The 24,592-nt window shown below is 43.1% G+C and overlaps 1 protein-coding gene across 5 annotated transcripts in view; it reads left to right on the forward strand.

Annotated features, from left to right (window-relative positions):
* Window positions 1-24,592, forward strand: part of BASP1 (brain abundant membrane attached signal protein 1) — a 92,627-nt gene that overhangs the window by 42,722 nt on the left and 25,313 nt on the right. Inside the window, exons 2-3 of one of the 5 annotated variants that reach the window (XM_006027631.3) lie at window positions 3,419-3,533; window positions 6,246-6,316. The exons of 1 other annotated variant lie outside the window; for it this stretch is intronic. The gene's annotated coding sequence lies outside the window, so the exon portion shown is untranslated. Of the gene's footprint in view, window positions 1-3,418; window positions 3,573-6,245; window positions 6,317-6,362; window positions 6,453-24,592 lie in introns of those variants that run through there. 3 more of the 5 variants (XM_025208878.1, XM_006027632.3, XM_006027633.3) reach the window with 3 other exon arrangements.

A 24,592-nucleotide genomic window follows, 5' to 3' on the forward strand; every position in this document is an offset into this window, starting at 1 on the left:
CCCCCCTGAGCCTGCGCTTTTCCAGGCTAAAGAGCCCCAGGGCTCTCAGCCTGTCATCATAAGGTCTGCTTCCCTGGCCTCTGATCATGCGTGTGGCTCTTCTCTGGACTCTCTCAAGCTTCTCCACATCCTTTTTGAATTGTGGAGCCCAAAACTGGATGTAGTATTCCAGCTGCAGCCTCACCAAGGCCGAGTACAAGGGGAGAATGACGTCCCGGGATTTGCTTGAGAAGCATCTATGGCTGCAAGCCAGCGTTTTGGTCGCTTTACTAGCTGCAGCATCACATTGCAGGCTCATGTTCATCTTGTGGTCAATGATGACCCCCAAGTCTCTTTCTTCCATAGTGCTAGCCAGCATAGCACTGCCGAGCCTATAAGGATGCTGCGGGTTTTTCTTCTCAAGGTGGAGAACCTTGCATTTATCAGCGTTGAACACCATCAGATTCTCGTCCCCCCCACTCATTGAGCCTGTCCAGGTTTGCCTCTCCCTGCGACAACCTCCTATGCTGAAGCTTTGATCTTCAAAGAGTTCTTACAAATTCTTTCTGTGGAGATTGATTCCCTTAGGCTAGGGACAGACATTACACACAAACTGGTTTAAGTGATCAGAAACTAGTTTAAACCTGTTACAGAACAGACATTCAGTATACCTAAACCAGTTTGAAAATGGCTGTAACTGGTTTGAGATAAACTTGATTGAATATAGTATCAGACTTAACTGATTTGGCTCAAACTGGTTTATGTAATGTCTGTCCTGGACACTTTGCTGGTTTAAGATAAACCAGACTCCCTCAGCATCCCAGCATGCTCTCTGGGCTGGGCGGGGCTCTCTGCTCCACAGCAGTGCTGGCCCTCCCCACTGCTCCCTGGCTGGAGCTCTGGCAGAGACTGGAGGTACAGCAGGGTCTGCCTGGCTTTCCACTGCCCTACACCCCTCAAGCAGGAACCCCTCCCCCCCCCCCCCCTTTGTGGTATGCTAGCTAATGCCAGGAGGTGTCTGTGTGTGTATGTCTTCAATTTCACTGGGAAAGACAGATAGAACAGTGACTGCTTACAGCTTTTTGGAGCTAGTCAACAGGTCAGCTGGTAAGCTGTTTAAGAAGAGTTTGAACTAATGGACAGAGGCTATTGTTTTGCTGATGAGGTGATAAACACTATTATTAGCCCTCTGCTGGCTTGCTTGCCTGTCAGTTTTTTGCAGACAGTATAAAGAAGCAGGAAGGAAGAATGAAAAGCTCCGTATCATCAACAGATGCATTCACTGCATTCCCCCTCCCCCCCTCCCCCCAAAAGTGCTAGCAGGGGCCTGTAGTCTGGCAAAACTCCTGCCGCTTGAGCAGCGAGAGGGGAAAAGCCTGGGATGGTGCTGGCAGACCTCCCTAATCAGAGATCCTGCCAGGGCCTGGGCACGCCCCCCCCCAGCTCAATGCTATGGAAAGGAAGGCTGCTCTAGTGCCCCCTGGCATCTAGCCTGAGCCACTGCAGACATGTGCCTGCATTTCCTCAGTCCAAAGAGAATGTCTCTCCGGTTACAAACTGGTTCAGCTTAGCCAGGTTAGACTAACCTGCAAAGATTGGATCAATTCAGGCTCGGGCACTTTGAATGTCTGTCCTTAGCCCTATTGAACCACAGTTCTACTAAAGAAAGCAAACTATTTTGTATTTGGTACTTGATTACTTTTGAACACTGGCTATCAAATTCATAAACTGAATTTTGGAAGGTGGAACAATTCAGTAGTGAGAGTTCTGTCGGAGCTGCTAGTCTGACATGCAGAAAGACTCTCTCAGCTAGCTATTGATAAGTCAGTTCAAGCACTTGTAGCTGTTTCACTTACTGTAGTAGATCAGGAAGGCAAAGACCAGCCTGGATCAAACTACTCATTACTTAAATCTGGCCTGGGTGTCCAAGGAACTATAAATTCTTTCCTTTGCTTTCATGTTGCTGCTGTGTTGGCTCTCTATTGCTAGAGGCAAGACAGTTTAGCGTGTGACAAAGAGAAAGCAGAGTTTCCTAGACTGTTAATTCTGCTGAGAATGCACTACTTGAGTTAATAATAGGCATTATGGTCTTAGTCCAAGGATCCAGAAGGTGCAGACTGTGGAAGTAAGGAAACATAATCATAGATATGGCCCATTATTATCTGCAGTTGTGGGGAAAAAGCAGCAGCTAGCAATAGTATATGGTGTTTTATAGCAGAGTTCCCTGTATTTTTTTTAATGTCTGAATACATCTTTTAAGTTTAGAACAACTGGTCTGCTAATGGTATTTTGGTCCTGTGGTACTCTGAGCTTAAGACATATTCACTGATGTTTTGGTCTTCGTGTCATCATTCTTTGCTTTGGAAAACTGTTTGCTAAAGTGGTTCTGGTTTCCATCTCTACAACTAGAAATAACACTAGCATTGTGTTCTCCTAGGAGCCTGAATACAATCCAAGGCCAAGTTATTTTTAACTTTTGCACTTACTGATAGTTGCTGGCAGGTTGCCAATAAGGTTGAACTAATCACCTTCATCTGTTGTCTCCATCTTTACCTCTGTGGTATGACAAGCGTTTAGGACGGAAGCCAATGTTCACCTGGAATAGGGGCTACCATTGTTTTATGAAACTTCTCTTTGCAAGGTCTCTGTGTGCTAACAACAGGGTAAACCAAAGCTGTCCAGGTGATATGGTGAGAATGTTATTTGTGAGTGTGAGTTAATTATGGAAGACAGAATATTTTATGAAACTACTGAAGAAAAAGTAACAAGTCACTTACTTTTCCAAAGAGGTTCTGATACAAAAAATTCCAGTTGTGCTACCAATAGACTTGCTTTCTCTTAGTAACCACTGAGAAGTCCACTAGCCTTTGGATTTTCTCTGCTTCCACAAAGAAGTTGAATACAGAACTCAATATGGCAAGCTCTGCTCTCATACTGCTTTAAAGAAAGCATTACACTTCTCTTTCTTGGCCAGTAAAGTTCTTGTCTTCCAATTTTTGCTGCTGGTTCTGGAAGCATTACTGCCTGGGCTACAACAGGTATTTCCCTGGGCTTTAGGAGTTCACTTAGAATGGGAACATACAAAGTAAGCCTCACCTAAATTGTTGAGGCTCCATGTTGAGTTTATTTGCAGAAGTAAAGGTCATTTAGAAATGTCATTTCACAGATCCACTCCTTGAATCGAGATCCACAACTTGAATGATTGTACGGTATAAAGATTAATGATTACCAGGTGACTTACGAAAGTTTTATTCTGTTCAACCTGTGTAAGAAGTGCTTACCCAACACTTTTTTAAAGTTAGAGTTTGTGTAGTAGGGCTGTTTTAACAACAACAAAATGTATTATATGATATTTCAGATAGTAGATCAACCTGTTCCTAGGTTTCATTAAAAAAAAAGAAAATCGTAATATGTCTATTTTTCCTCTCTCTCTGTATAGTGTGTGCGCTGGGGTGTGGTGGAAGAGCAGATAAGGCATCCTGCTACAGCTTCAGAGGCCTGAATTCAGCCCCTCTTTGGATTCATGCAGAAGGCTGTCCCCAGCTAACCCAACTGTAAATGGATACTTGGTGATTCAGGCTGGGAGGTCACAGGTGGTTGGACATGTTGCTAGCCTTATCATACTATCATGGGCCTTAAGCTGTAGAAACTGGCATGTCTTAATCTTCCTATCCCAATGAGCTGTTCAGTTTGTGAAGACCGAGGACTGGCATAGGATGAACAATGTCAGCTCAACCTTTCTTTACTACTTACCAATGAGTTTCTGTTTATTAACTGTATAGTAGAAACTGCAAATGTGCAGCAGTTTTAATACAAAAGCAACTGATCTGTCTGATCTGAGGGTACTGAAAAGTGCAGCCCATTTCTCTGCACAGGCACTTGGCTGTGAAACTTTCCTTTTTTCACAGAGTACGTCCTGGGGAGTGAATGAGAGGTAGCCACATTGTAATGCTAGAAAAACACCAATATAAAATGTCTCATGTTTAAAACTTTTCTACCAGGATCTGAGTATTCTAAGCACCCTCTTACAGGTCACTGGCAGTTGGAACAAGGTAGTAGTATTGATTCATTTATTTTAACTTTGTCGTTTAACACTTTACCATTTGAAACCACACAAACACCTTTAATCACAATACCAAAGTGCTTTATTAATTAATATTTTGAGAAAGGGAATTCTTAACTTTCTTGGAGGGCAGAATCATTGTATACATTGAAAGCTTAAGCAGACCTGGAAAGGGGAAACTGTTAGAAGTAATTCAGTTATGGGGAACTGGTACAGTGAAAGTAGATACCGTGTCTTTCAATAAAAAACTCTTATAAATTTCAGTTTGAATTCTAGTGCACAGGTTTTGATTGTAGGATAATACTGGGTTCTTAGCAACATTGGCAATGCATAGGGGGTGCATGCAGGTGCACGTACACCCCCTGAGATTGGCCATGCCCCCCCTGAGAGAAGTGCCAGAAGCACTTCTGCCAGCGGCGGGGATCGGCCACTGGGGATGGCAGAAAGAGGGGGCTAACAGGGCTCAGCCCCCCCAAACGCCAGGGCAAACAACTGCAGGCTACTGCAGCAGGAGGGAGGGGCACATTGGGCTTTCAGCTGGCCCAGCACAGCACAGCACAGCACAGCAGGGAGGTAGGTAAGGTTTCTTTTCTTCCTTTAGTTTCTGGCTGGGGGGGAGGGAGGGAGATCAAGACCCCCCACAGTGCAGGAGGGAGTGGGGTAGGGGCAGGGCTCTGCCTGCTCCATGCCTCGCTGTAGCCATTGAAAGTGGTGCAGCACTGTGGCATGTGCCTTGCTGCCTGGCCCACCCAGCAGCAGGACACACATGACAGCGCGTCACTTTCAAAGGCTGCAGCAAGGCATGGAGCAGGCAGAGCCCAGCTTACTTTGCAGCTGCAGCCCGCCTTTGCCCCATGTAAAGATCGGGGCGGCCATGTGCCCCCCTTGGTTCCCCAGTGCCATGACTCTGTAGGAGCTGCCGGGCTCTTCTGAGGGATGACTTAGAGGGTGGGGTGGGGGTCCCAGGGGCTCCATCTCCTTTGGCCCAGTAGCGCAGGCAAGGCTAGCTCTGCTCCAGCTCCAGGCCCCCCCGGGTGGTGAGGGGCTGGGGCTGGGCCAGTGCAGGGAGGCAGCCAGGGCCAGTGCAGGGCTGGGGGGTAGTGGACATGAGCACTGGGCTGTGAACCCTGTTGTGGGGGAAGGGGTAGCTGCACAGGTGCAGCAGACCCCAGCCCCAAGCTGGATTTCTGCCTGGTGTCAGCCCCAGCCTTGCTCCCTCCCCCACCATGGCCCTTTTCCCTCCCCCCACAGACTTTCATGGGGGGGTGGGGGGCGGGCAGGCATGTGTGCATGCATGCATGCTTAGCTTCGCCCCCCTCAATGTTTTTTCTCCCTCTGTCCCCCCCCCCGGTCGGCGATCAGCTGCTGGTTCTCCCCCCAGTATTAGGAGACACCAGTCGCCCATGCTTAGCAATCATCATGCTCCAGGTAATAAATAAAGTTTTCAAATTGCAAGTAGCAGTAACTGAGAATTGTCTTCATTCTCATTAGGGTGGTGTGGGGTGGGGGGTGACTCTACAGGCTCAAGATATCCTCTTGCCTAGGTCTGGGCAAATCCAGAACAGTGATATGGAGTACTCTTGGGGTCTGATATAAAACCCATGGAAGGTACTAGGAAAACCCTTTGGCTAGGAAAAACTTGAACAAATGCTACCTGTGCATTACCTGTTTTGTGGAGGAATAAAACTTAATTCTTCATGAAGGTCAGCTTAGTATCTTCAGTGAGTAATAAAAACTAACTCTTGCCAAGAAAGGGGGAAGGGCAGGCTGATTCCATAGCATGTTCTATAATACTAATATCTGAGCCATCCATGTGTCCATACAAATGAAAATTAATAATGTCAGTATAAAAAGCTAAACATTTGTGCCATGCTTTGCTTTATGAGCTTGCAAAAGCAGTAGCACAACTTTAAATATGTACAGTAGGTCTGCTGCCATCCTGGAACATTTCAAGAATATTTCTAAGAGTTGTGTTTTATTAATTTTTTACACACATTAAACCATTCTTCTTCAAAATTGCGTCTAATCTGTAGGTCAAGGCTAATTTAGAATGTGTGTTACCATTCATTGAGGCTCAAGTATGCCTTAATCTCTTTATAGTTACAGCAAGAATTGAACATTAAGTGTTTTATTTAACTATTAAGAAAAAAAAAGTCACACAAGAACTGAAAGTGTAATTAGATTATGAACTGTATCTTTCTAGGATGATTATTGCACCGATTCTGCCACATGCTGGGAACTGGTAGACTGCTGCATAGAGTGCCCTTGATTGAGGTAAACAGTACTGTGATAAAGCATACCTGTTAGTGAAGACCTACGGGCCTGGTTTAATTGCACTGAAACAGAAGAGACTCCCAATGACTTGACTTGGCATCGAACTGGTGGCCCATGTCAGAATCCATTACAGAAGGTTAATCTGATTGCTTATCTTATTGCTGTGTTTTGTATGTGTGTGTACTTGCCAGTTGTTACCTAGTTAGATGATTTGCATGCCAACCATCATACTAAAGATCAAAAATCCCTGTATTTGAACTTTTTTCCATGTTTGGTGAGATATTTGAGGCTCATCTTGTCTTTTTAACCACTACAGGGAATAAGTTTCATTGAGGGGAACAAAGTTGTCATGAAACCTGTAGAATATTCTAAGTGGAAGCATTGTTTTGGAATAATGTTGGGGTGGAAAGAGAGACAATATGGATAAAAGGAGGTCAGTTTTACAAAAGAGGTGTTGCTACACTTGAATGTGACATAGGAATATTACCCTTGTTGTAGCTTGAAGTATCTGATTAAATAAGCTAAATATGTGTAATAAGCCTTCTCAAAGGTGACAACCTTCTGTCAGGAGTAGATGAGAAAGGGGAATACTATCAGTGATTTGGTTTGGATGACCTGAAGGAGCACTAGACTGCTTCAAGCCTTTTGCTTGTTTGGTAAATGTTTGTTGACCGAGGAAGCAACAGCCCTCCTCTAAACAAAACAAGGTTTGTCTCCAGTTGCTGAAATCATAGAGTGAGGCAATTTGTTTACTCCAAAGGAGAAGGAAGTGTGTGTATATGGGGGGGCGGGGGGGGACATTGGTGAGTGAGGTGCTTGTTGGGGTTTTCATTCTAGTACTATTAGAAACAGCAGTTATAAATTACTCTAAAAAGTCCACTTAAAGAAAAAAGGTTGATACCATCAGCTTCATTTAGTTGGCTGATTGGCAGAGGAAGGATGAGAGAGGAAGGAAAAAAGACGGGATATCAGCTTTAAGTGAACATGGATGTTGCCTTTCCTTGTTGCTGTAGATACTTCAGAGATCTCAACATATTGTAGCTATGGAAACAGAGCAACTAGATGCTACATAGGGAATGCAAACAGTAATAGCTTGATTTATCATTGTCATAGTCCTTTTCACAGAAACCTGACATCTTGTCCACTTGAGGGCTTGCCTCTTTATAGTCTGAGCCTCTAAGTGATGCTCTAGATAATACTTTGTGGAACAACCAAATCAGCTTCCCGTTTCCCAACACGTAATCTTTAGGCCTATTTTCCAAATTCTCTCTTGTCAGCGCAGCTCTGTCTATAGTGGTTTTCTTGGTTACCCTATCCTTCCATGGTTGAGGGGGTACTCACTGCATATGGTTAGAGAACAGATACCAAAAAGAAAAGCAAAAAATTCTTGTGTTGATGTAATTGGACAGTCTTGTCCCAGAGTAACAGAGGCCCTTGCACTTGTATGTTACGGTGGTAAGGGCCAAATAATTACTTGGATAAAAGTGGCTTAATAAAATATGAGTATTTTTTCCACAAAAAGCTAGCTCTCAATTGTAGGAACTGAAGGTAGGTTTGGAAGGTACTGAAGGTGGGTTTAGGAAGAATATAATACTTAATATGTACTGTTTAATACTCAACAGTAAATATATACACTGTTATTTGTCAATTTTAAACCTTAATCTGAATATAGAAACAACGAACCAATGCTGTTGTAAGAAGCTTCAAAGTGTAATATTACATAGTGACTATTCAATTTGATTAATTGTTTTAGAGTGCTTCTTGCATTTATATTATTGCTGTCTTGGATGTGTTATTGTGTGGCATTGCTGTACATCCTTTGTTAGATGACTTGGCAAAACAAAGCTATATGAATTGAATTATGTTTAGTACTGGGGGAGGGGGAGAGTTAATGAAACGTTACTCTCTAAAATGTAACTTAACAAGAACCATGTGGGAGTTGAAGTAACATGCTGATGTTGATATTACTATTTACAAAATATGCCTGTTGGACCTTGACATAATAAGCTATGAGCAATTTACTGGAGAACAGGAGAGGACTCAGGGTAACTACAGCATAGGAATAAACTAGAAGAGTGATGCTGTGGATCAGTTTCTCCCAGTCTTGGTGGGCAGCATTGTTTGACTTCCTAGAATCTTATCCAGCCCTGCATTTTTTTGGAATCCAGTTCTCAGAGATGCATTTTCAAAATGTAATTTACAGTTTTCTGACTTCATTTCTTGCTTCCAAATATACTCAACTGCAAGAGGCTTTCTTATTAAAAATCACCATGGATACATGATCCTTATAATCTTGTGAGCCTGCCTACGTAGCTGCAAAAATTACCCAATATTATGCCCAGAACTGCAGAGATGTTGACTGCATTTTTTCCTCCCTTAAAAATAATCCTTAAACTGAGCTCATAAATAAAATGAAGGGGAAAGAGCATTACAGTTCCTGGTTTTGTATTGGTTTATGTGTATGGGGGTGGCATCAGGGGGGCTTCAAGGTGTCCAACAGATGGGGCCTACAATCTGGATCCTACTCATGTACATTAGGAGGATGGGAATAGAGGAGAAAATATCTGGGTGGGGAGAGCTGTTTTTCATACTTCTGGGGAAAGGGAAGAGCTGCTTCCTATGAACTTCTGGGCTTCTGCCTGGCTCTGGGTCCCCCAGAAGAGCAGCAGGCTAAATATGGTGAGCTGGATTGTTTTTGATGAAAATGTGTTTAATTAAAACTTGTGTTTTGCGGATATGTATCTGTTTGGACAAAGCTTTTTTCATTATGAGGTTTTACTGGGGCCATAGCACTCTGTTTCTGAAGTATATAACTTTTGCATGCTGTAAGCCCAGAGGAGGATGAAGTTAAATTGCAGCTCTGCTTAATTTGGAGCAGAGGCTTTCATCCCAGATTCTATCAGAATTTTGATCTCCTTCAGGTGACTTTCCATATCACTGAGTCTTTGGTTAGCAGGAACAGGGGAACTTTAGATTTCCCACTGCACACCTTCAGAAAAAACTCCCAAATTTGTGGAAAACATTAATAGTGTTTTTGTTTTCTTTCTAATGCAGAATGAGAATGAACTTTCAGAAATTCCTGGAACATATTCTGAATGCTATTTCTCCAATTGGAACAAAACAAAACACTCTGGTAGAGAGAATGCCTTCAGTTTGTTAGCAACTAATTAAAACAGTGGGGAGTAGTTGAAATTAAATTAGTGCAACTCAGAACCCCAGGAGTCCTGTGAGTTGCCCTACCTCAACAGGAACACAATTTACTGATTGAGACATTAGCAGAATAATGGTTGGTGTGAATCAATGTAATCAGTAAACTGATTTGCACCAGATGAAATGTATGAAAAACTGAAGCTGCAATATGATCCACCAAACTCCTTTCTATTAGGAATCCCAGTTCCTTAAAATGTAATATGGCATTTTGGGTCAACTGGTTACTGATAAAAGCAGCTTCTGGGTTCCAGGTCAGGCTGGGTATTGGACCATGTCCTAATGAGAAATGCATAGCTGGAAATAAGTATCTTGTTTAAGTAATTGGAGCAGAATTCTTGTACATCTATACACCTCTGACATTACTGGTTACTGGTATAGCCTTTCAATTAAAGATAACACAAAAGGCTTGTATTGTATTCATCCTTTCTCTGTTTCCTCCTTTTATTTCTCCATAGCATCAAGCTTTTCTGTGGAAGAGTTTGTATTCAAGCTGGCTAGTGTCAACACAGCCCACTGCAGCAAATGTTGTGCGGTACCAGTGCATTTGCTCTTCATTTTTACCAATGCACTTTTCTTGAACCCTGTTAATGAGACTGAGTTTGCATGCTGTTTGTATTCAGTCCACATGAACTGTGGGCACGACTCCTTAACTCTTTCTAAAATATATTCTAAAACCATACACAACAATGAATAGCTGTGGCAGTCCTATAGCTGCATATAGCCAGCTATGTTTAAATGGTGAGATTAGTCTTTCCAACCTACCAGTGTTTAAATGGTAGGAGTGTGAGGGTGAGAACATAACAGACTGTAAAACGGGAAATGCCAAAGGTTGGGAAAATAAAATTTTCTGACCCATTCAAAGATCAAGTATGCTGGTGACTAGTCAACTGATAGGTAAATGCCAGCTGTAAATAAAAGAAAGGCTCTTTTATGAACCCAAAATGGTAAATGTGGTGAGGCAAGGGAAAACTCTTTTAAAACTAAATAAAACAAAACCTGTACAGGGGCTGGTATGGACACAGTTCTTGTACTAACTTAACTATAAAACACATAAAATTAAATTGGTGCAATCTACTAATGTAAACACTTATTTTAGCACTTGCACTGGTAAAAATTATTTCAATAAACTTAGTTTCAGATGCCCTTTAAACACAAACCTGCTGCCGCCTACTTAGCCTTGTAATTTAAATATGTGCAATGTTGTTTTTCTAACTTAAATACTGTGGCTAAGGACAAACATTCTAAAAGCCTGAGCCTGAATTTCATAGATTTCATAGACATTAGGGCTGGAAGGGACTTCGGAAGATCATCAAGTCTAGCTCCCCGCCCAAAGGGGTCATAGGATCCCAGGAAGATAAGCATCCAAATTTCTCTTGAAGGTGTTCAATTTTAGGTGCTTGAACCACCTCCGATGGCAGGCTATTCCAGATCTTGGGGGCTCGAACAGTAAAGAAATTCTTCCCTATGTCCAGCCTGAAACGGTCTTGCAGGAGTTTATAACCGTTCGACCTCATCATCCCTTGGGGAGCTCTGCTGAACAAACGTTCCCCCAGATACTGGTGGTCACCCCTGATAAACTTATAGGTGGCCATCAGATCACCTCTGAGGCTGTGCTTTTCCAGGCTAAAGAACCTCATAGCTCTCAGCCTGTCGTCATAAGGTCTGTTTTCCTGGCCTCTGACCATACGCGTGGCTCTTCTCTGGACTCTCTCAAGCTTCTCCACATCCTTTTTGAATTGTGGAGCCCAAAACCGGACGCAGTATTCCAGCTGCGGCCTCACCAAGGCCGAGTACAAGGGGAGAATGACGTCCCAGGATTTGCTTGAGAAGCATCTATGGATGCAAGCCAGTGTTTTGGTCACTTTACTAGCTGCAGCATCGCATTGCAGGCTCATGTTCATCTTGTGGTCAATGATGACCCCCAAGTCTCTTTCTTCCGTAGTGCTAGCCAGCGTAGCACTACTGAGCCTATAAGGATGCTGCAGGTTTTTCCTCCCAAGGTGGAGAACCTTGCATTTTTCAGTGTTAAACACAATCAGGTTCTCGTCCGCCCACTTGCTGAGCCTGTCCAGGTCAGCTTGGATTGCCCTCCTGTCTTCAGGTGTGGATGCTTTGCCCCAAAGTTTGGTGTCATCGGTGAACTTGGCCAGTCCGCTTCTGACTCCAATGTCCACATCATTAATGAAGATGTTGAACAATATGGGTCCAAGGACAGAGCCTTGGGGGACCCCACTGGTCACAGGACACCACGATGAGTGACTTCCATCAATTACTACCCTCTGGGTCCGACCCCGGAGCCAATTTTCCAGCTAGTGGACTGGCTATCCCTCAGGATGTTGGCATCGGCCAGTCCATTAAGGATGGCCGCTTTAATAAACTTTTCTAAGACCTTTCCCAGGATACAGGTCAGGTTGATGGGCCTATAGTTTGCCGGATCCACTTTCCTCCCTTTCTTGAAGATAGGCACCACATTGGCCTTCTTCCAGTCTTTGGGTAGTACACCAGAGCACCAGGAGTTCTCAAAGATCTGTGCCTGAGGCTGGGCTATGATGCTCGCCAGCTCCGTGAGTACCCTGGGGTGTAGATTGTTAGGGCCAGCTGACTTGATGGTATCCAGCCTCTCAAGGTGTTCCTTCACGAGGTCAGTATTGATGAAGGGCAGGGATCTCCCTCACCCGGACCTCCCTGCCCAGTAGTTGGCATGGGCGTCCAATGGGACTGATGAAAGACCAATGCTAGGTACCCATTTAATAGGTTGGCTTTTTCCTGGGCATCAGTCATCAGTTGTCCCATCTGGTTTAGCAGGGTTCCAGTGTTGCCCTTGCTTTTCCTCTGGCTCCCCACACATCTGAAAAAGGACTTTTTATTTTCCTTGATACTCGAAGCTAGTTGGAGTTCAGTTGTAGCCTTGGTTTTCCTGGTTTGCTCCCTGCAGGAGTTTGAAGTAGTTTGAACTAATTAGAGAGGGTGTTTGTTTTCTGATGGGGTGATAAATGCTCTGTTATCAAGGACAGGGGAACCCCTCCCTAATTCTGCTGGGGCCTGGCCATGCCCCCCCTCAGCTCAGCCCTGTAGAAGGGAAGGGAGGGCTGCCTCTAGCACCACCCAGCTTCTAGCCTGAGCCACTTCAGGCATGTGGCTGCATTTCCAGAATCAAAAGTGAATGTCTAGTCTCTGGCAAATCAGTTCAATCCTCGTACCTAAGCTTGTCAAAGTCAGCTTTCCTGAAGTCAAAGACTTCAGTGTTGCTGACTGACTTGCCAGCTTTACGGTGGATGGTGAAGGTGATCAGCTCGTGGCCACTGTCACCCAGCTTCTCATCTATCACTAGGTCACCGATTAGGTCATTTCTAGTAGCCAGTACCAGGTCGAGCAGTGCATTACCTCTCGTTGGCCCATAGACTTCTTGAGTCACCCACACACGATAGGAAGCTTTGCAACTGCTCGGATTTTGCTGAGTGATCCTCCCATGAGATGTCTGGGTAGTTGAAGTCACCCATGACAACCATGGTCCTGGAGCATGTGGCCTCAGCCAGTTCCCAGGCGAACTCCTGGTTGATTCACTCTTTGCCAGTGAGTCTAACCTGGCTAGGCTAAATCAGTTTTCTAACTGGAGAGACATCCAGAAATGCAGGCACATGCCTGCAGTGGCTCAGGCTAGAAGCTGAGGGGCACTAGAGCAGTCCTCCCTTAGGTTCCACAGGGCTGAGCTGAGGAGGGCATGGCCATGTCCCGGTAGGACGCTCTGATAATTCCCCCCCACCCCCACCAAGCAGCCCAGCAGGGAATGTTTATCACCCCTAACTCAGTATTTATCAACCCATTTAGAAAACAAAGCCTTTCTCAATTAACTAATGGAGCACTTCTTAAACAGGTCTTTTAAGGAAGGACATTAAGGTACCTGTTGATTAGCTCAAATAGCCTATCTGCCTGTCATCTCCCACAGCACAGACAGTAGACAGCATGTGGTCTGCTAGCTAATGCTGAGGTGTCTTTGTAAGGCAGAAAGGAGAGGGGAATAATTCCCGCTTTGCAGGCAGAAGCCAGGCAGATGTTCTGTGTCTGCAAGTCTCTGCCAGAGCTGCAGGCAGGGAGAAGAGGGGAGGGGCCAGCTCTGTTGTGGAACAGAGAGCCCCACCCAGCCTGGAGAGCATGCTGGGTTGCTGAGGGTGTCTGGTTTATCTTAAACTAGCAGGAGTTCTGGGACAGATATTGCATGAATTGTTTCTAGCCAAATCAGTTAAGTCCGATACTACATTCAGCCAGGTTTAACTTGAACTAATTTCAGCCATTTTCAGAGTGGTTTATGTACATCTGTTCTATTACAGGTTTAAACCAGATTCTGATCACTTAATCTGGTTTATGTGTAATGTCTGTCCCTACCCCTAAAGTTTACATTAAGGCCAATAATTTTCAAAATATTTGAAGGTTTTTATTCTACTTTTATGCTATGGGAAATTTGGCATTGCAAGTCTCATCCCAGTGGTATAAAGTTGTCATGCTACTTTGACTTCCTGTGATGTTTGCTGTTAACTTGTTTATAATGTATTGTGAGCTGGTATTTGCCTTCAGGTTTATGGATTTATACCACCACAATGATACTAAACTCAATTCAGCAAGTCAAACACTTTAAAAGGGTGTATTAATGTATTAATTCTTAGCACTGCAATTAGCATACTAATACCATGCAAGTCTCTCCATTGTTGGAAACTCTCCTAAGCAAGCTGTGAGATAAAAATGACCTTCAGTGTTTTGTTTCTGTATGTTCCTCATCCATCTGTTTTGGCTCTAGGATCAGAAACTGCCTTCCTATGTTTTACATAGCATTTACACAATGGGGCTATTATCTCATGTCCAGATATGCATGCATAGAATTCTCTACACACTGAGATTCTGCAAACAGGAGAGGTGAAGGTTGTTTTGTGGCAGCCTTTCCTTATTCTGTGTGAAAAAGGATGGGCCTGCTATGTGCACTTTACTCCTGCCCCTGGAAAAAAACAGAGAACCCATTTGGAGAGCGGTAAAAAAATCCTTAGGTTTTTCTCTCATGTAAAAACTCTAGGTCTTTTGCAGAGTGAATGTTAAATGTTGACTGGTACCAGGTAACAGCACCTTGGCTAAGTACAAACAGTCAAAAAGCCTGAGGCTGAATAAATTCAGTCTTTGCAGGTCAGTCTAAACTGCACAGATTAAATTGAAACAGAAGTGAACAAACATTTACCTTTGGCTCAGGAAATGCAGCCACATGCCTTCAGTGGCTTAGGCCAAAAGCACAAGAGAGCGTGGCTCTCTGGCTGTGTTTGCTTCCTCTTCCTGCTGCCCTCAAGGTCTCTGGGATTTGCAGTCCACACTTATAGCACCAGGACTCTGCAGGGTTGCTCATTACTTCCTCTTCCTGCTTTTGGGTGCCTCTGGGATTTGGAGTCCAGAATTGAAGCTCCTCACAGCAAGTTTGAGCAGGGGAAGAAGTGTTTAACACCCCTCCCTGGCCCCAGACCCCAGCTAGGGTTTGCCTGAGGGGGCGGTTCCACCCTGCAGACTGGGCTGCATCCTCCGCTGGGCTTGAGTCCGCCCCCCTGTCAGCCAGCCCTCACTAGGGAGCAGAGGGGTGGAGCCAGCCCTGCTCTCTGGAGCAGGCAGCACAGCACAGTCCAGCTCAGGGCTGCAAAGCATGCTGGGATGCTGGGGAACTGTGATTTAAGTTGAACCAGGAAGGGGTCTGGGACAGAAGTTTTATAAACGAGTTTGACCCAAATCAATTAAGTCTGATACTACATTCAACCAGGTATATCTTAAACCAGTTTCAGCCATTTTGAAACTGATTTATGTGCACTGAACTTCTGTTCTGTTACAGGTTTAAACCAGTTTCAGATCACTTAAACTGGTTTATGTGTACCTTCTGTCCCTAGCCCTTATGTGCTAGGAGGTGAACATTTTGATGGTAGTCTGGGGGTCCAGGAAGTGACAGGTGGTCTGTATGAGTCTCTCTTTTGGCAGAGGATGTGAGGTCGTACCAGAAATCAGGGACTGAACTTCCTGCCTGGTCCATGTGAAGGGACCACCTTGCTCCACAAGCTGGTTTGAGCCATTAGAAGTACTGTAAGGAGAATTTTTTCCTGCCTTGTCCTCTCTTGTTTAATTGTCCAGGGGAAGGGGTAATCTGGCACGTTGACAATATTGAGTATGAAACCAGACATGAGCTATATCCTTTTAAGCAGTGCTCTTAAGGGAAGGGTTTTTCCCTTTCTTCTCTCTTCTCACCATCCCAATAGGGAATAGCTCTTTTTCCAAAATTCTGCAACACAATAAAGCACTTCTAATAATTAATCAGATTGGTTTCTACAAATATGAGAGGTGTCTTAAAATGCCTGATATATAAAGATGCATGTTATTTGTGACAAAATGTCTCAAAACATCATTTGACAGCTTCATAGAGCATACCCTAATAACACACTGAATTTGCTTACTGTAGAACATGCTAAAAATGACCAACTTCCACCTCTGGAAGTAGGTTGGCATCCATTGGCAGTGGGGGATAGTCACAGCACCAGATATACCACCTTATATTCTGTCTCTGTCTAGTTTTGTGGTAAAACCTGAAGGCAAAGTATTTTTAATGCACAAACTTTAGAGCTAGCTAATCCATTTATTGCTTTGAGGCATGTCTCTTTGTCTCTCTTTTATCTAATATGTTTAAAAGCTGTAGTGTAGAACAGGCAAATGTAGGAAACGTGGGATAAATGAGTTAAGTATACTACGAAAACCATGTGGAAAAGCCTGTTTCAGTGCAGACATTATTTTTTTTGGCTAGGTTCTGAGCCACTGGAATGAGTTCCCTTTTTTATGGGCAGACAAGGTTCCTTGGGTGAATTTGATATCTTTAATTAGACCAACCCAAATAGTTGGAGAAAAGTTATTAAACAAGCTTTCGGGTTCAAAAACCCTTTGTCAGGCTAAGGAAGTTTCAGCAGTTGGTGTGTGCTCTTCCTGGATGGGAAGCTTTGTTTTTTGTTTTGATTTGTGCAAGTTGAATTTTTAAGTCTGAGTTGGAGATTTTAACTTTTATCTTTAAATCTTGTATATGCAGGAATCCACATGAACCTAAAACATCAGTGTTTTATTAGGAAGTGTCTGATCATAAACATGAGCTATTAGCAAGTCTCCATAGAAATAAAAGACTCAAGGAGTGCAGTATGGAAATGAAACTTGAATATGTTCATGCACTAAGGGTGAAGAAATGGCTTAATCTAGTGGCCAGAGTTTTAGTATGGAAGATGTTTGAAGTTGTGGCTGGATGCTTTGCCTCCAGCATTCTGTCAAGTTGAATAAATAGTACCACTACTGGAGAACATCTCAGATCTCTGAAGGGATGAGGTGAGGTTTGGAGTTTAACAGATTACATTATTGGTAATCCTTGCCAAAAAGGATTTAGCCTGAAAGTAGTAGTTCTTCAAGTCTTCATGAAATGTCCTGTTCCTCATAACCTGTTTCCAATCAATATGTGACTATGAAACTATTGACATGCTTCACAACCTGAATAGGGTTACCCAGGTCTGAATATAAGTGCAGAATAAAATTCACTTAAGGTTACTAGTTTCACATTAGGGTTGAAGTATGCTGGGAGGGCTACTTGAGCATTTGCTGTGCCATACCCCAGTAGCATAACAATGAGTGGGTGAGTGGGGCTAAAGGAGGGGTGATCCCGAAAGTGGCCATGGTGCCCTGGGCAGTGGTGGAGCATGGTGAAAAAAAGCAGTGGGTGGAGGATTGCTGCTGCAGAGATGTCATTTCTTTCTTTCTTTTTTTTTTTTTGCTTCCAACTTGTTGAGCAGTCATGTAAACACAGATTTTTGGTGGCAAGAAAAAGTGACATCTTTTCTTGCAGCAGCAAACCTCTGGCCACTGCTCCTGTACCATGCGCTACTACAACCCAGGGTGCAGAACTGGCCACTTATGCCTCTGCCTTTCCCATACTGAACTTAACCCAGGGTGCAGAACTGGCCACTTATGCCTCTGCCTTTCCCATACTGAACTTGATCTGTAAAGAAGGGAATTAATTTCTCTGGTCTGTAGATCTTGTTACCGCTTTAAAAACCCTGAATGGAAAACTCCCCTTTCTGGTAAATATAATCTTGACTTCAGTTTTATATTTCCATTTTTTAGAATACACAGATATGGCTGTGACAAAAGCAACTCTCTTAGCACTTAATCCTTTTTATTTGCAGAATGACAAATTGCTCAGTCATCTCATATAACAGAGGATTGGGCTTCATTTCTTTGGTTCAATTTACTGGGCTTTTCTCCATGAGAAGTACACACTGTAAATTAATATAGTTTTTTTTGTTTTACCATACTACTGCAGCTTTCCATACATTATGATAAATTGCTGTAGCCAAACACAAGCTTTTAGTGACACACTTAAAAACACCTCCTCTACTTTGAGATTTTATCTTTACATGCTCTGATATGTATGATGATATTATGTGGCCCATGATAGATAGGCTCATGAATGAAATCGTGCACTTCTCAGTGCTTGTCAGCCTACTTCTGTAGCATATTAATAATATACGACTGTAGGTTCAGAAATGTTAAGAACCTGCTGTCACAAATTCCTTGCTAGAACTGCTTTGATATCAACTGGACATTTCCCTTCTCAGCCTCTTTGTTTGGCCATACGGCATTAATCAGGTAAGCTCTCACCCTCATTCTACAAAGGTCAAGTAGCCACGTGAAGTTGTCAAACTTCTTTCCTTGGGCAAACATGCAAGTAGCAGATCTTGGTCTTCATCCAGATATAGCACAGATGCTTTCAGACCACAGTTACTGTTCTTTTGAGGAGATATCTGATGACAGGAGGATCCTGGATCATAACTATGGATGTCATTAGCTTGGTGTGCAATGCCTTCAGTGACTTTTTGGTAAATCTGTTAGTTAAAGCACAGTTAATTGCAATGCCTTTGATATAGTATTCAGGTATCCCCTTAATTTTATCACCTGGCTTGGTAAAGTAAGTATTCTGAGGCCCTAGTCCAGTGATTCTTAACCAGGGTGAGATGGCATCCTGAGGTGCTGCAAGATTCCTTTAATACACCCCAGGGAATTAGGTGCAGAAAAATTAAAAATTATGCACAGGAAAACTCAAAATTATGCAAAATTAATTACTTGTTTTTCCTACAAATTAAATTAAATTAAATTAAATATAACACTATTGTGGCTTCCCACCTGGCCCAGTGGTGTGTGGTTCCCGATTCATGTGCCATCGGACTGGGCTGGCCCTCCATGTGGTGCTTCTAGCACTCCAGTGGGAAGCCACACATGGAGGCACAGTCATGCACCATTGGTCTGGGCGGGCTGCGTGCCTCCACATGCGACTTCCTGCTGGAGTGCTGGAAGCCCCACGTGGAGGCAATGAGTCGACTGGCCTGGCACAATGGTGTGTAGCTGTCCAGTAGTGAGGCTCTGTGCCTCTACCTCATAGAGGCAGAGGCACAGAGCCCACCATAGTTAAATTATGCAAAATTATGCATGGTCATGCCTTTTATGCATAAAATTGCTTAGGAATATAATTGCATAATTCCCCAGGGTGTACTTTAAGCATGCTATCCAAAATTAGCACCGTTAGGTGTGCCCACATTTACACATGATTCACAAGATAAATCCAGAGATTTCAAATAGGAATCCACAGTGGCAAAATCATTCTGACCTGTTACAGTCTAAATTCTTTGCAACAGAAGAATTGCTTTATTTATTTTCCATAGTCAAAAAATAAGTGACATCTGAGGACTACCATGAATCTAATGAGAATCACCGCCCTAGTCTATGGTACAAAGCTTTGCCAGCAGAATTTCAGTCTGGTTCCTCCTTTCAGCCAGCAGATGTACATCACTTCTGCCAAATCAAGTACAACATCTGTCGGCTGGTTCTGTCGGAAATGTCACTTACAGTAATTCACTCTGGCTATTCTTCCTTGACAGCAGAACTGTATTTCCTTTTCTGTTGAACCTGTGACACTGACCTCAGTCCTGAAGTTCAGCGCACACAGATTGGTTTAAAAGTGGTGGAACCCAGTCTAAGATTTGCACTTTCCACCAAAGGGTGAACACATGTTCTGTTTGCTACCCATCTAAACTACACCACTTACAGAAAACTATGTAACTTATATGGATCCTGCCTCAGGTTTTTTGAATGTCTGTACCTACCCTGAAAGGGTAGACAACAGTGAAGTCATATGGAATCTATAAGTGCTTTGGTTGGGCGCCAGGTAGAACAGCTTCCACTATAAGGATTAATTTTTTTAAACATCAGAAAAAATATTGAAAATCCTACGGATTGTTTTAAGGTCCCAGATGAAATTCGTTTTCCAAAAATGTGGTTCTTCTTCTGCTTTTTAAACTGTTCATTAAAAATGTAAGATTGCCTATTTTTGTCACAGATCACGAAGAGTGTTTAGCATGGCTAACTGCTCTTACTATTTGAGTTAACTGGCGTTATTCTTTAAAAGTGATTGCCTTCTTTCAGAGACTGTATTTGAGCTTTGAGGCATTAACTGCACAGTAAGTAGGGGAGGTGGGAATGACTAGATCATGTGTAAAATTTTCAAGTAAGTCTTAAGGATTTAGGCACCTTTGCGATTTAGGTAGTTTTGGAAATTACCTATGAAAATATGAATGAGTACTTTAAAAAATGAACTGAGCTTCTGTTTTGTGAGGAAACCTGCTTTCTGTTGCAGCGTTGGAATAGCACGTTGAAATATGTGTCAGTCATCTACTGTAGGCAATAACATGAAATGAAAGTGTGCCATTTGGAAGTGGCAACAGTGCTCTGAACATATTTTAAAACCTGTTTTTTTATAAATAAACAGCAAGTAGCTATGTAAAGTGAAACAGATTTACAAATGCAGTGTAACTGGTATTAGGTGGGTTGGAGTAGTGTGCCTAGGCCCAAACTATTAACAAACCCTATCAGGTAGCCAATTTCAAGTTCCATATCTCCAGATGTGAATCATTCATGTTCTAACTAACATGGCAGTAAATTTTAAGTGACTAATATATTTGTGTGACTCCTGCAAAGCTTAATTAGTTCTCTAGCTAGCTTTATTTTACTCATAAGAGAAACAGGTCCCATATATTAAGCATACACTTAATATAGGTGAAATGCAAAAAATTATCCAATTAAAGGATTATTTGTCTCAATGTCTTTATTGAATGACAGGGTAAGGGATTATGTGTGTTTAAAATCATGTGAATATACAATATATTTTTTAGGTTCTTTTTCTTTGACAATGCTTATAAATGCATCCAGCTTTGCCAACTCCAAGCGTTAAAAAAGGGCTTAAATCACAAGTAACTTAAACCATGAGACCTTAACACGGTCTTTTTTAAATTTGTCTTTTTGGTTTTGCTCTCTCTAAGGCAGGGGCAGGCCAAATACAGCCTGCCAGGCCATTCTTTCCGACCCACGGGACCCCTAAAAAAATTAGTAAATTAATATTTATTTGCTCCTGGCTGCCTGTCAAGGCTGACAGGAGCCAGGGGTATTAGGACCCGAGGGAGCCCCCAGCAGAAGTGAGCAGCCTAGCCCTGCCCCACCCCCAGCCATTTTACTCTTCCTGCCTTGGCCCTGCTTTGGTATCATGTGGCTTCCAGCTGCATCATTGGACTAGGGAGCACAGGACCCCACATGCGCGTGTGCAGGCAGGAGCAGCGCACGTATTCGTGCGTGCAGACAGGCAGCGTATGCAGGCTGCATATAGTGTGTGTGTGTGTGTGTGCGTGCGCGCATGCGATCGTTGATAGGGTGAGACCCACATGCACCCACACTCCCCCTTGCACTGCCATACATGCAAACCCCCACACTCCCTCACACACCCGAGCTACCCTCCCTCCACATACAACCTCCCACAAACCCCATACCCACCCACACCCCACATACCCACAGCCCCCAACAAACCTATACGCACCCCCCACACAATACAGAAGAATAAGACATCATTTTAAGCTATTGTGTAATCACCTCTATGTACACTACACAAACACATGTAAATTAGGACAAAAATATCTTTTGAAATCAAATTAATGAATGCTGTAGATGTTTGTTTTTTAGATTATAATTTTGTATTTTTTGGTTCTGAGATGGCAAAACCCCTTCCTGAAAGGAGTACTTCTGGGGGCAAGGCGAGGGACTTTGCGGGGCAAAGCTCAGGGGTTAGGGGGCAGGACTTCCAATCACAAGATGGGGTGGGGCACCTGTTGAGGGGCAGGGCTACCCATGAGACCCTTGACAGCTTGTCAAAACTTGGTAAGTGGCCCCCCACCTGAAATAATTGCCTGCTCAAAGGGTTCACACTTTAAAGATTTTCTCTGTGAACATGGTAGTTAGAAATGAAAGCTGTTTTTTTTAATACTATAAATGACAAAAACAGAACTGTAGTGAAATGTTCCAGTGCCAACTTTGTATATGTGTTTTAGTTGCATAGAGTTTATTTTGGAGTTAAATGCCTAGTTATAGTATAATCTGATTTGTATTTCTAGTCCCCAATTCTCTCTTAAGCCTCCAAAATTCTCTTTGGTATAAGTAACATTCTTCATGGCTGGTTTCTGAGAGATGCGAATGAAAAAGTAGCTTTTCCCTCAGTTTAAAAAACAAACAAACAAAATAACACAAACCTTTTTTATCTTTTCCCTTATGTAACACAGATGGCTGAAACTTGAAATTTGACATGTAAATAGTGCTTGTTTTTGAAGTGTATCTCTAAAACCTTTTTTTTACACAGAACATTGTCTAATGAGTAAGAGGGACAATAAGTGCTGAACGAGTTCAGGAGAGGCTGAGGTAAAACTTTTTAAAAGCACTTGTTGGTCTCAATAAATGGCAAGAGGTGGAGTGCTCTTGAAAATCCTATCCATGTGGAATTTTTGCATTAGGACACCCAAAGTGATTACATTTCTGACCTTTTAAAATTGTGCATTTTAAAATATGCCATAATTTTGCAATCATAAAAACACCAACTAGCTGAATTTGTAAAAAAACAAAAACAAAAAAAAGAAAAACAATCCCAAAACTTGAGACCAATCTATAGGTCAATTTATGCACAAAGGTCAGAAGGGTGAGAGGTTTCCATGCTGATCTGTGATTCAGGACATATTTCAGAATGGTCATCTGGGCTAGGGACAGACATTACACATGAACTGGTTTAAGTGATCAGAAATTAGTTTAATCCTGTAACAGAACAGATGTTCAGTGCACATAAACCAGTTTGAAAATGGCTGAAAGCAGTTTGAGATAAATCTGGTTGAATGTAGTATCAGACTTAACTGATTTGGCTCAAACTGGTTTATGCATTGTCTGTCCCAGACCCCTTCCTGGTTTAACTTAAACCAGAGGCCCCCAGCATCCCAGATGCTTTGCAGCCCTGGGCAGGGCTCTCTGGGATGGCCCCAGGTTGGCCCCTCCCCTATGCTCCCTGGCTGGAGGTTTGGCAGAGACTGCAGGTACAGCGGATTCTGCCTGGCTTCCTCCTACTCCCTCCAGCCCTCTCACAACTCCCTGCTCAAGCAGGGATTCCCCCCTCCCCTCTGCCTTACACAGACACCTCTCAGCACTATCTAGCATACCACATGCTGGGTATGGTCTGTGCTGTGGGAGACAGGACAAAGGCAGACAGGACAGTGTCGGCTTAGGGGTTTTTGGAGCTAATCAACAAGTAGCTGGTAATGTCCCTCCATTCCTTCTTTGAAAAAAGTTGTCTAAGAAGAGCTTGAACTAATGAGAGAAGCTTTTGTTTTGTTTTGATGGGTTGATAAATGGTATCATCTCCCTGTGTAACTCCCTGCTGTGTAACTAAAAACTCTGTTATTAACTGTCTGATGGCTCTCTCACTGGTCAGGAGCAGTGACTGGGGGGGAACCTCTCCCTAATCAGAGTATCTTGCCAGGGCCTGGCCACAAGCCTCCCCCCCCGCTCAGCTCTGCATTGCGGAAGGGACAGGAGGGCTGTTCTAGCGCCCCCCAGATTCTAGGCTGAGCCACTGCAGGCATGTACCTACATTTCTTCAGTCCAGAGGGGATGTCTAGATGATTACAAACTGGTGCAGCCTAGCCAGGTTAGACTAACTTTTAAAGATTGAATCAATTCAGGCCTTTTAAATGTCTGTCCCTAGTACTGGAACGTCACAGTTGTTAATTGAAAAGGGACAGATGTTTTATGAGTGGTGCGTTGTAACCTGTGTCTGTTTATGAGTATGTGGTCAGATTTCCAGGCAAGAATTACTCTCTCTGATATACCTGAGCATATATGAATTACTAAGGAAACATCAAAGATTTTAATACTCCAATAGGCAAAGTGGGAGTGAAGAGGGTCTGTGAAATCCTCTCTGTTGCTTACTTGTTGGGGTTTCCAGGACTAGACCAATGTATTACAACAGAAACTTCCGTTCCGTCTTCTGTTGCAACTAATGTAAAGCAACTTTCAGCAGGCTTCCTCGTGGGTATAGTCACACCAACAACTCAGTTGCTGCATCTGTACCGTTAATGTTTGTTACTCAAATGGAAGGAAGGAACTTTGGGTTTTCAAAATGGCTCTGCATTATTGCATGTATACGGGAGCTACAGTGCAATACCAGTATATAGGAACTTCTCTGCAAGAAGAGAGCCTCCTATGTACATGTAACATTGCAGTTAGCATCAATGTAAAAGAAACTCTGAATTTCCTGTGTCATTTTTGTTTTTAAAGAGGGGTTCTGGACACACTTCCTTTTGCACACCTACTTGTATTTGACTATTCTGCAATAATTTTTTTTTTTAGGGAGGATGTGCACTGTATATGTAAAATATCCATTCAGCAAAGCCCCGTCAACAATCCAGTTATGCTGAGAGAAACTTAAGGAAAGCTGTGAACTGTGGATGTGCTGCAGTTTTTTAATCAGAACTTTCTAGCCAAACAAAATAACTTTCAGCTTTCTTATGTACATAGTCCTCAGTGAGGACTAATGTGATGTCTGCCATATAACAGCTTGATTATTTTATTTTTAATTCAGCTGGATGTACCTGTGCTTTGCATATTTGTAGG

This window comes from Alligator sinensis, unplaced genomic scaffold, assembly GCF_000455745.1.
Source record: "Alligator sinensis unplaced genomic scaffold, ASM45574v1 scaffold791_1, whole genome shotgun sequence".
Classification (NCBI taxonomy): Eukaryota; Metazoa; Chordata; order Crocodylia; family Alligatoridae; genus Alligator; species Alligator sinensis.